The sequence below is a fragment of the Camellia sinensis genome, chromosome 4 (assembly GCF_055761805.1).
Source record: "Camellia sinensis isolate YWXY chromosome 4, ASM5576180v1, whole genome shotgun sequence".
NCBI lineage: Eukaryota > Viridiplantae > Streptophyta > Magnoliopsida > Ericales > Theaceae > Camellia > Camellia sinensis.
This window is the reverse complement of record NC_138964.1, coordinates 163008540-163022355: the sequence shown is the minus strand read 5'-3', so window position 1 is coordinate 163022355 and position 13816 is coordinate 163008540.

Below are 13816 nucleotides of genomic sequence, written 5' to 3'. Positions count from 1 at the left end.
AATTTCTAGATTGTATAAAAATGCAATGGCAATTAACATTATAATGGATGTTATTCTAGTAACTGGTGAGTATGTGTCAAAGTAGGCAAGACCTTCTTTTTGTCTATATCATTTTACCACAAGTCTTGCATTGTATTTGTCAATTGATCCATCCACTTTTATTTTCTTTTTGAAAATCTACTTGTACTCAAGAGGTTTACAACCTAGTTGTAAGTCCACTAATTCCCAAGTTTAATTTTGCAAGATAGATTTAACTTCGCTGTTTACAGCTTCTTTCCGTAAAAGAGCTTCAGAACTGGACATAGCTTCTTTGAAAATTAAAAGCTCATTTTCTAACAAAAATGTTAGAAAATCTGGATTAAAAAATTTTGAGGTTCTAGCACGTTCACTACACCTAGGTTCATCTTCCTCATTTTGATCTATCTCTTGCTCTTGTTCTTGATCATAACTAGTAATAGCATTAAAATATATTTTGTTAGTACTAGTCTCTATTTCAGTCTTGTTTGGAAATATATGTTAAGAACGATGCATTCCGAGATTCAATAATAGTATTTATATGCATTTCGGAATGTTCTAACTTATGAATCAAAAACCGATATGCACTACTATTCTTGGCATAACCAATGAAAATGCAATCAACGGTTTTAGGACCTATCTTAGTCTTTTTAGACTAGGAATAGCCACTTTAGCTGAACACCTCTACACTTTTAAGTATTTGTAGGATGGTATTCTCACATGCCACATTTCATAATGTGTTTAATTCACTTTCTTTCGGGATACTTTATTAAGTAGATAATTAGCAGAAAGTATTGATTCCTCCCACAAATTCTGAGGTAATCTAGAACTGATTAACATGGTATTCATCATTTATTTTAAAGTCCTATTTTTCCTTTCAGCAATTCCATTTTGTTGAGATGAGTAAGGAGCGGTGGTTTGATGAATTATTCCATGTTCTTTACAAAACTCACCAAAAGATGATTCATATTCACCACCTCTATCTCTTCTAAGTTTTTTTAATTTTCTTACCAAGTTGATTTTCAATTTCATTCTTATATTGAATGAAAGTTTCAAAAGTTTCATCATTTGTTCGAATTAAATAAACATAACTATATCTAGTATAGTCGTCCATGAAAGTGATAAAATATTTTTTCTCATCTCTAGTTTGAATTGATTTAAAATAAAAACTGTCACTATGAATTAATTCAAGTGGCTCCGTACTTCGTTCAATTGAATGAAAATGAGTTTTAGTTAATTTTGCCTCAACGCAAATTTCACATTTATAATTTAAATCAATGCCAAAATTAGGAAAACATTCCATATTAATTAATCTATGCAAAGATCTATAATTAATATGTCATAGTCTACCATGCCATAAATTTGAAGGCTCAAGCAAGTAAGAAAAATATGTATTTTTATTAATAACAGAGGGTACAACAGTCATTACATTCATTTTGAAAAGACCATAAGACATGTAACCTTCTGCTACATACATCATGTTTTTGGTAAGTGCAAAGCCTAAACGCATTTTTACTCAACATAGATCCGGAGACTAGATTCTTGCAAATGTCCGGTACATGCAGCACATTGTTGAGAGTGAGTTTCTTTCCAGATGTCATCTTCAGAATAATCTTTTATTGTCTTTCAACTTCAGAAGTCGAGGAGTTGCCCATAAAAAGTTGTTTACTGTTGTCTACTATTGAATAAGATATGAACATCTTTTTGTCGACACAAACATGGCGAGTAGCACCAGTGTCCACCTACCATTCTTTAGGATTTCCGACACGGTTTGCCTCAGAAACAACTGCAGAAAGATTTATGTCATCAACTATCACGATCCAAACCCGCCCCTATAGGTTTAGCATTGTAACCGGCCAGTAATCCTTGGACTACCGAAGGCCTCTGAACAGATTAACAAGATTAAGGGGCTAGCGGAAACAAATACATAAATATAGTTGTCCAATGAGCTGTGCTAACTTATATGAAACGGAATATTCAAAAACTTTATATACAATAACCGGTAGTCAACCATACATTATACCCACACACATTACAGTATTTTAAGTACAGCCAACGACATCAAATCAAGTCTTAAATAAACAGAAACCACAGAACTTAAACACAGGACGCTTCGGGAACCTCCACGTGAGGCACAATGGTTGGCTGACAACAAAACACAGATCCAGACAAAAACCTTTAGGCTCGGGCTCCAGAATGCTCACCTATACATATATATACACATAATGAGTTAAAGCCCAATGAATAACATTAAGGTAAAGCGGTTAGTGAACGAAATCCGAATATATCATAAGTAGAAAACAGACCAGAGCATAATCATTCTCATATCAGAACATAATAATGGTACATCCCATAGAACACATCACAGAACGTCTTCCGACTAGAGTAATCGATTCCAGATACTGATTAAACACATATCACCACAATGAAGTGGCTAACGAGATCTCGTAATTACTTGTATGTCGTGGACCCGCATTTTCATGCCGTCCCCCATGACTTGGGACTATCTATGGATACCATAATAGATTTCAAACATGGAATATTCGTTCACGAAAACAGATATCATTTCAGAAATCAGAACTTATCATATTTCATTTGGAACGTAATTCATATGAACGTATCTTTACAATAACGTTACTCACAGTGGTTTCCTGCAATGGTCAGTCAACCCTCAAGTCTTGACCTACAACCACAAAATACATAACACAAGCATGTCTTATCATTACAAATTCAAGTGGCCATTAAGGCTTAGCTTTCATTACATTGGTTCTTATTCTTTCTTATCACATTGCCTAAAACACACACACTTGCAGTCTCGGAACTTAGTACATTCTTTTCTTAGTGTGTTTCTAATCCATAACCTCATTACTATGGCTTAATTAAGGCTTAGGAATGCCTACGATGCAATGAGGATGCCAAAACATGCCTTGGAACACTTAGGAAAATATCTGAAAATAAGGTCCACGCTCGAGCGTAACTTTCATCGCTCGAGCGGACATGCAAAATGTGAATGGTCGCTCGAGCGCACATTCCTTCGCTCGAGCGATCTGTAAAAGACATGAAACTTCTGGGAGCTTGCAATTCACGCTCGAGCGGACTTTTGGTGGCTCGAGCGGAGTGCACGCACTCAGATTGGTCGCTCGAGCGTGAACTCCCATGTTCGAGCGTAGATGCAAATTCTGGAATTTCCAGATTTGATCACCAAGCTCAAAACTCGAATACAACCTTCCAAAACACATCTCTTGGGCCCCAAAACTTGAGATAACAAAGCAAACTTGTAAAACATGAAGAATAAAGGATCATTTCATAAAATCATGATCTAAGAGTTTGCCAAAAGTTCACAATTCATCTTGAAATTCAAGAAACAAAACATGCATGTAAAATCTTTTCTTCAAACCTCATGAAACTAGCAAATTGAGCTCATAAGCTCCATGCATGTAAGAAATTCTTCCCAAAACATGATTTTAAGTGAAGGAACATGATAATTCAAACATGCATGCACTAAATAACTCCCAAAATAACTTAGATGCTCAAAATTAAACTAAAATGACAAACCTCTATATATATATGTATACATGCAAGTGAAATTATAATCAAATTCTCCATCTTCTTGACCAACATATGTAAATTACATGCAATGATCCTAACAACTCCATGAATTCATCTCTACAACACATAACTCTTTGAATTAATAGTCAAAAGCTTATCTAGAGTCTTGAATTACTCTTGCTCTAGCACAATCTTTGATCAATTAATAGTCAAAAGCTTATCTAGAGTCTTGAATTACTCTCTCTCGAATTGCACTCTCTTTCTGTCTAAAATGAATTCTCAGATTTTAGCACTAAGGGGCAAAAGGATTGAGCTAAAAAATGAGCTTAAGACTCACATATATAGTTATGGTGCTAAAATATATTAATTAGAATATAAGGCTAACTAAACACGACTTAATTAATCAGACTAAATCAATTTTTAATAAAACTTGCCATATGGTTCTAAAAAATCCAAATAACATATCTGTGTAGTCAATTTCGGTTTCGGATGCCGATAAGGCTTTCAATTTACATATTAAAGTGGAATTCCAAACATATATTTCTATAAGTAATAGATAAAAAGTCAAAATCATACAAAGTGCAGAATAAACACATAATTTATTTTAATCCACTCATTAACATCATTAAATACGGATTAGTGGCTAATTACGGATAGGGGTTGTTACATCAACACTATTGGAAATTCTGTCCACTTCGGTCATATTATCTTGAGCAGACTTCTTGCTTGATTTTCCTTTGCCTTTGCGTTTGCTACGACAATCTTTGGCCCGATGTCCCTTTTTGTCAAAGATGTAACATTTGCCATTGAACTTGTAATTTTTAGTTTCCCTTCATTTAAAGCCTTGTGTAGAAAACTTTCGTTTCTTAGCTTTTGGAGCATGTTCCACCACATTTGCCTTAAACTCCATTAGATGCTTACTAGTCCGCTCCTCAAACTTGTTATTGTTCTCCACAATCCTTAAACACATAATTAATTCTTCCAAAGTCATTTATTTGCACTTGTGTTTGAGGTAGTTTTTGAATTTCCTCCAGTCTTGTGATAATTTTTCAATTAAGGTAGTAACCTAGAAGGATTCACTGAGAGACATGCCTTCTGCATGAGTGTCATGCAAAATGAGTTGGAGATCTTGAACTTGGCTGATCACAGTCTTAGAATCAACCATCACAAAGTCTAGAAATTTGCCTACTATGAATTTCTTCGAGCCGGCATCTTCTGTCTTGTATTTTTTCTCCAAAGACTCTTAAAGTTCCTTTGCCGTCTTCATAGGACTGTAGATGTTGTACAATGTGTTGTCAAATCCGTTCAAGATATAGTTCCGACAAAGGAAATTAGTATGTTTCCAGGCATCGACCGCAACAACTACTTGTCGGTCGGTTTCATCCTCTTTCAGAGTAGGAATATCCTCACGGAGGAAACGCGCTAGGTTGAGAGTAGTAAGATAAAACAACATTTTCTGCTGCCATCTTTTAAAATCAGTTCCTGAGAACGTTTTTGATTTCTCACCGTGATTGACTGGCACAGTCACAACAGAAATAGGGGTTGGCGTAATTGCAATCATCATACTAGTACTTGTTTGAGCATTAGTTTGACCATTTTTAGTAGTCATGAATTCTAAATTATAAAACAAAATTATAATTAGAATTTCATACTACATAGAAAATTTAAACAAAAACCACAAAATTAAATTCTGTAAAAAATAAAAGAAACAATAATTGTAACTTTTATTTCCAATTAATTTGAAAATAAAATAAAATTTTATTTAAACAAATTAATTCCACACAGAAAATTGTAACATTTCAAAAATTAAAATGCTGAATAAGAATTTTAATTAATGAAAACTCATAAATTATTTATGAAAACCAAAATTAATTTCTGACCAATTTCACAAATAAATATTCTGAATTGTTAATGACTACCAGTATATTACTACTAGTTGTCAAAGAAAATAAACAGCATATTATTACTATTTGTCAAACAGTATATTACTACTATTTATTTTTTCAACCAGAATATTATTTTGTAAAACCACATAAAATAATTTATGTAAAAAGAAGAAAAAGAAAAGGAAACAAACGAAAAATTCTGTATAAATAGAATAATTCGAATATGTCTTAAGATTGTTGGAACAATATTCTGTGTAAAATAAATAACTTGAAACAAATTAAACACATAAAAATAAATTACATACAAAATTTATTTTACCGAAATGTAAAAGTACAAAAAGATCAAGTCGAGTGTGTGACACTTTGTCCTTAAGACAGATTCGTCCCGCTACGGTACTTACGGATAAATGGCGTCTATCTCCCAGGATACAATGATCTTCACAAATGATAGTAGCAATCCAAACAATCTGTACGGCGAACAAAATCTGTGTTCTAAACTCTTTGAATTTTTTTTTCTATAAAACTAGTATGTAGAATAATGCAAATAGAGCAAAAATTCAAAGCAATAAGAGAATTTCTGAATACCAAACTGCTAGAAATGATGTAGTATTTATAGGCAAAATAAGTGACATTTAGATCTGTCCGAACAGGTACAAAAGGGATGAACAAATCTATTTTCAAACTGAAACAGGTGCAGTTCGAATTTGAATAGATCTGCTGGCAGTTTTGGATAGATAACTGCTGGGTAGTTTAATTAAAAACAGTTTAGTCTGTTTAGGAATTTTCGGATTGGAAGAGGTACAATGTTGAACAAAAATTTAAATTCAATTTTGGCACAAAATTGTACCTCTTCCAGTCCAAAAATTTCTAAACAGATTAAATTATTTTTAACAGATTTAAACTGCCCAGTAGTTATCTGTCCAAAAATGCCAACAGATCTGTTCAAATTCGAACTACACATGTTCCAGTTTAAAAACAGATTTGTTCATCCCTTTTGTACTTGTTCGGACAGATCTAAAGGTCACCTATTTTTCCTATAAATACTACATCATTTCCAGCAGTTTGGTATTCATAAATTATCTTATTGCTTCGAATTTTTGCTCTCTTTGCATTATTCTACATGTTAGTTTTATAGGAAAAAAATTCATAGAGTTTAGAACACAGCTTTGTTTGCCGTACAGATTGTTTTGAGTGCTACTACAATTTGTGAAGATCATTGTATCTTGGGAGATAGACGTCATTTATCTGTAAGCACCATAGCGGGACGAATTTGTCCTAAAGACAGAGTGTCATACACTCGACTTGATCTTTTTGTACTTTTACATTTCGATAAAATAAAGAGAGCAAAACTGGAAGGAAACTAATGAATTTCGGATAAAAAATCTATTGGAAATGTCCTGGTATATATAGGGCTGAACATGTATGAAATTCAAACTCGAACAGATTTGATTTTTACTGAACAGATGCAGTTACTGTTTGAACAGATAACTGCTACAGTTTCATATCTGTTCATAACTGTTTAATCTGTTTAGGAATTTTCAGACTAGAAAAGGTACAATGTTGGACAGAAATTTAAATTCAATTTTGGTACAAAATTTGAATTAATTTCATTCAGAAAAAATAAATTTTCCTGCAAGAATTTTCTGGAAAATATTCAAATAAATTTTATCAAAAGAATTAATGTTAGAACTGACTCGACTCTTAACCCACAACCTTGCATCCGAACCTGTCTCAACCGATCGGCGGCGGCAGTGCGCACGTGGTGGTTTGGGCTAAGGTTTACTTTCTCCATAACTCCTCTCTTCTACAAACTTGGGGTGCCCCTTGGAGCCCAACCCAAGTTTGTACAGTTAGAGCTTATATACTCACAAAAACTCACTTAAAGTTTAAATTTGGGACAAGCCTTACAAGGAAACCCACATTTAATTCTTTAATTGTCCATTTCACGAACCTGAAAACGACGTCAAGTTCTCATTCACTCATAAATTGTTTTGACGAACCATCTTCACCGTGTGACTTACTATGCGGCAAGGAACATGTCACCTCTTTGGAACCCCCCAAAAGACGTATGGGCCCCACTCAAGTTTAGGCTTAAAGTTGGCCCAAAATAAGCCTATAAAAACCAAATTTCCAACAGGAACCTCTATAAGGCTAGGTAGAATAGTGTGGGAATGGAATAGAGGGCTAGGTAGAATAGAATGTTCATTTTATTCTATTGCTTGGATACTTAATGGTAGCAAAATTTTTCCAATCCGATTGTATTTATTTTAATTCAATTTTAATATAAATGAGTTGAGAAAGCATTGATTGGATAAAGTAAATTATTATAGCAACATATAAAGATGCATTACTAAAAATATTAAGTTTAAACACAAGAATTCACACGCAAAACTCACAAAAAATCAATTTGTTGCCATCCTTTTATACCCACACCGAATGATATCATGATAGAATGACAATTCTCATTATTATATTTTAGTTATACTTATTAACTTTATGGAATAGAATAATATTTTTTATTTTTCCTTACTTATCAAACTAGTAATAATGAATTTCACATTGTATAGATCATGATAATTTTGATAGCTATGATAGTAGTTATAGCAGCGGTGAATTGGTGGCGATAGTGGTAGTGATGATAGTAGTATGATGGTTATAATAGTAATAGTAAGATGGTGGATATCGTTGGTAGTTATAGTGGTAAGGCGGTAGTAGTGGTGGTGGTGATAGGTTGACAGCAAGGTTTTAAAAAGCGACCACAACCGTTACGTAACGCCGTTACGTAACGGTTTTGGCGGTTACCGCCACCCGTTCCGGCCGCTTTTGCAGTGTGATTGAGATTCACAGGGGTGTTGGCCGTAGCAGCTGCCGTAGCAGTCGTAACGTTGCCGTAACAGCCGTAACGGCCTGTTACGCACCGTTACGTAACGGTTCCAAACTGTTTCTTTCAAAAAAAACATACAAAAAAAAGTTGAAAATGGGGGAAGAGGGATAGAGAGAAGAGGGAAGATAAAGAGAGAAAATAGAGAAGCAAGAGATAGAGAGAGAGAGAAGAGGGAAGATGAAGAACATGTTATTGATTTGTTGCAACTATAAGACCTATGCTATTCTATTCAGCTGCTATCACTAAACCATTTTGTTTGTGTGTGTCTATCTATATATTGTTTGAAAATAATAATAATAATAAGTGGTCATTATCTATTTGGCTTAGTTAAAATATGTGTATATATATATATATATATTTAGGCTCTTATTTATTCTCTTACTTTTGTCATTATTTATCTTATATATAATAGCTAGTGATTGATTTTTTGTAAAATATAAAGTCATTAATTATTAAAATAAAATGTAAAAAACTCAGTTTATAGTGATTTAAAAATATGAAATATATTGGATCATACTTAAAAATTTACAAAAATTGATCAATATTTATTTTTAATCCAATAAATATGATCATGGAAAAAAAATATGCGTATCGGTAAATTTTTTTCAAATTGTGCGAAAAATAAAAAAATTCACGGTTCCGGTTACCGCAACCGTTACAGTACGGCCTTTATACCCCGCAACCGCAACCGCGTCACCGCCACCGTTACAGCGACCGCAACCGCTTTTCAGAACCTTGGTTGACAGTGACGGTGAGACTATATGTTAAAAAAAATAATTAAAACATTTCATAATTAAATTTAATTGCATGTTATATTTATTAAATAAATATATTGACATTATTTTAAATTAAAAATTTTTGTGTATAAATTGAAGGATTTCTTAAATAAATTCAATCACACATCATCACACAAGTTTCAATAAAATCAACAAAGATAAAGTTTAGATCCCAATAAAAAAATTATTTAAATATATTATAAATGAATAAATAAATAATTAAATAATTAATTTAATAACAGGGCGAGCCAGATTGAAAGTATAAATTTCAAACCCAATCCATTAATATTTCGGACTGAAAATAATGACCCAATTCAATCCTATGGGCTAAAACAACATTTTCAAACCCTACAAAAATATAACTGAAGCGAGTGGGTCAATGAACTGATATCCACCCCTACATACAAGCTTATATACATATGGGTAATTGGATACGAGTTGAAAATGTGAATTATTTTGGTTGATTGAGGGATAAGAAGTCCAAACCTTGGAACTCTATAAACTTCATTTATTATTTACTATGATAATAAATGAAATAATGTGGGAATGAAATATAAGGCTAGGTAGAGTAGAATGTTCATTTTATTCTATTGCTTGGATGCTTAATGACGGCAAAATTTTTCCAATCCGATTATATTTATTTTAATTCGATTTTAATATAAATGGTGTGGGAGCCGAATAAATAGAAGAGTCGGAAGGTGTGTACCCCAGAAATTAGATATTATTCGGCTCCATATTGCGTGACTAGGATGCCGAATACGTTAGGAAGACCGAATAACCGGAGATCAGTAGCTCCGAATAAATAAAAGGGGAATGAGATAAAAGTAGGCTCAGGCCTTGAGGCCCAAAAAGCAAGTATAAATACAAGAACCACAGATTTAGAAAGGTATGTAAGAATCACTTCACTTAACTTAGTAAAGAAGCTATCATGAGTGTCTAAACTGACTTGTCCGTCGGAGTGCTAATTCCGGCACCCCCGACCGGAGTGTTTGTATCTTTTCAAGTGACTAGCTAAGGATCACTAGCGTCTCCCAGGATCTGAAGAGTATTTCCAAACCACCTCCCCACAATTGGCGCCATCTGTGGAAATACTCAAATACATCCATGGCAGGCGTGACTGAAGATCCTCCGATAGCTACTGACGAGACCACACGGAGAGATGACCTCACTCTAGCAAACTTGCTTGGACCAAAAACCATCGCTGCAAGACTTGCGTTAGACCTCTGCTCATCTTCAAACCCAACGCAAAAGACAATACAAGTGACCATGGCACAAGCTAGGCAACCCAAACAGAGGTTGGACAACATCATCGCTGAGAACGAACGCCTTCGTCGTGATCTAGCCTCGGAAATAGCAAAATCCAAACAAATAGTGCGCTAGGCTTCTGAGCGACCCCCAAGGGCAGATGATCGATGATCTCGAGCCCGACAGCAAGAAACTGACGGCCGATATGCCTCAACAGATCATCTTGAGGAGTTGGCAAAGGACGAACGTCTCCAACAATGCGTCCGGAGGAGTGCGATCAAAACACCTGTCCTTCCAAAGGATGCATTTCCGCGTGACACCGTCCACATGATATACAGCCTGCCAGCAGCCCCGGCCGTATATGCGATCCAATCACATCCAGGCCCCCAACAGCAACTCACGCCAGCAAGGCGGCCCCGAGAAACGCCAAGTATCACCTTTGACAACTCTTATTTGATCGGATTAACACTCCCTCACATCGATCCATTGGTTGTTGAGCTACGCGTAAACCGGTTCACCGTCGAACACGTTCTTATTGACCAGGGCAGTACTTCGGAGGTTATGTATTATAAAACCTTAATCAAACTCGGATTCAACGAGTTAGACTTGAGTTCGGCTCCTTATCCACTATTCGGCTTCAATGCCAATCCAAAGTACCCATTGGGAAAGATCAACTTACCCGTCCGAGTAGGATCCAGAACGGTGGATGTGGAATTCTTGGTCGTCAGGCTGCCATTGCCGTACATTCTCATCATGGGGCGATCGTGGTTGCATACCTTGAAAGCCGGCCCAAGCACCTATCATCAACTGCTATGTTTCCCAACAGAACACGGCATTGAGCAAATCCGCGGCTCCCAGAAATCGGCACAAGCATGTTATCTCCTTACCGCCAAAATGCCAAAGGAACTGCAAGTAAACTCCATTGAGGTGCCGAATCGGGAGATACTTGATGACATTGGGCGGTATCCAAATGAGAAGGCCACGAAAGGTTTAGACTAAGTTGACATCGATGGAAGCCCAGAAAAGTTCTTCATGATCGGCGCTTCTTTGAATCAGGCTGACAGGCAGCAGCTGATCTCTTTCTTGCTCAACAACCTCGACGTCTTTGCGCGGACTCCGTACGAAAGCTGGGAATAGACCCGTCAGTTTTACAGCACCATCTGAACGTCGATCCCAAATGTAAGCTAATCATTCAGAAAGGCCGGCGGTCAGTTGCGGAGCACACTGCCGCCGTTGTTGAAGAGGTAGACAGACTGCTTGACGCTGGGGCAATTAGAGAAGTCACTTACCCTACGTGGCTCTCCAATACAGTGGTGGTGAAGAAGAAAAATGGGACTTGGCGAGTGTGCGTCGATTTCACGGATCTGAACAAAGCTTGCCCCAAAGACTGTTTTTCGCTACCCAGAATTGACCAGCTTGTCGATGCGATGGCACGCCATCAACGCATGAGCTTCCTCGATGCTTACAGATGCTACCATCAAATCGCCATGCATCCAGATGACCAGGACAAAACTGCATTCCTCACCCCAAGAGGAACCTACTGCTACAAAGTTATGCCTTTTGGGCTGAAGAATGCAGGGGCAACCTACTAAAAACTGGTCACCGCCATGTTCAAAGAGCAACTCGGCCACACTATGGAAGTATACATCGACGATATGGTGGTCAAGTCCAAAGAAGAACAGAATCATATAGCCGATCTAGAAAAGACATTCAGCATCTTACGCAAATACAGAATGAAACTGAATGCTTCCAAGTGTGTGTTCGGAATCGGCTCTAGCAAATTCCTGGGTTACATCGTCAATCACCGAGGAATAGAAGCCAACCCGAGGCAAGTCACAGCAATCTTGGAACTCGACTCCCCCCGTTCAGTAAAAGAAGTCCAAAAGTTGATGAGGATGGCCGCTGCACTCAACAGGTTCATCAGCCGGTCTACAGATCGCTGTCGACAATTCTTTCAGACACTACGGCAGGGTAAGGCTTTTGAATGGTCCGCCGAATGCGAGACAGCTTTCAACGGACTCAAGAACTACCTCCACTCAGTACCTCTCTTGACAACACCTGCCGCTGGTGACCTGTTCATTCTATATCTGGCAGTTTTCGATAGGGCTGTCAGCGCCGTACTGCTAAAAGAGGAAGAGGGGGAGCAACGGCCGGTGTATTATGTGAGCAAGGCAATGGTTGATGCCGAAACACGCTACCTTCCGCTGGAAAAAATCATCTTAGCCTTAGTCACGGCGGCAAGAAAACTGATGCATTACTTCCAGGGACATAGCATTGGGGTGCTAACAGATTATCCCCACTGATTAGTACTACAGAGTGTAGAAGCATCAGGACGTGTATCAAAATGGGCTCTTGAACTTTGCCAATACGACATTCAGTTTTTACCTAAAACCGTAATTAAGGGGCAGGTGTTGGCCGACTTTGTTGCCGAATTCACCAGTGAGCTTGCCAACCTCAAACCTGACGAAGTTCGACCAAAGGCTGAAGTTCGACTAAAGCCGAACTGGAGAATTTATGTCGGGGATATTTGGCAATTATACTGTGATGGATCATCTAATCAAAGGGGCAGCGGCGCTGGAGTTGTAATCATGTCTCCAGACGGCGTAGTAATTGAGCAGGCCGTCAAGCTTGTCTTCGAAGCATCAAATAACGAAGCCGAATACGAAGCCCTTCTAGTCGGTCTGCGGAATGCGCACCTTCTCGACACTCGGCATTTGCTTGTGCTTTGTGATTCAAAATTGGTAATCAGTCAGCTAAAGGGGGAGTACGCGGCAAGAAACGACCGTATGGCGGCCTACATGAAAATGGCCAATTCCTTGCTGGCAAAATTTGACCATCACGAACTGAACCAAATAACACGCGACCAGAACACGCATACGGATGCCTTGGCGTGCCTAACCTCCGCCATCAATTCTGAGATCAAACGGACGATCGAAGTAGGCTTCATCCCGGAGTCGAGTATTGGCCCTTCGGAGGAAATCCATGTCAACGTTATAGAATCCGCACCAAGCTGGATAGACCCCATTGCTGCATTCCTCTTTTCTGAACAACTCCCAGAGGACAAAGAAGAAGCACACAAGTTGCGGAATAAAGCCCTGCGATGCTATCTGGATCCGCAAGGAGGGCTTTATAAAAAGTCCCTATCTGGTCCATATTTGGAATGCGTGCACCCTGACAAAGTGGAGGACCTTCTGACAGAATACATGTGGGCAGTTGCGGTGCCTATTCTGAAGGACGCTCTCTGGCCCATCGAGCTATAACACAAGGGTATTATTGGCCGACAATGAGAGCTAACGCGGAGAGTTATGTAAAAAAATGCGAACAGTGCCAAAAGTTCTTCCTATTAACCCATCTGCCTGCTGAAGGGTTGAACTCTATCACCAGCCTCTGGCCGTTTGCTCAGTAGGGACTTGATATCGTAGGACCATTGCTGAGGGCCCCAGGGAACAAGCGATTCTTAA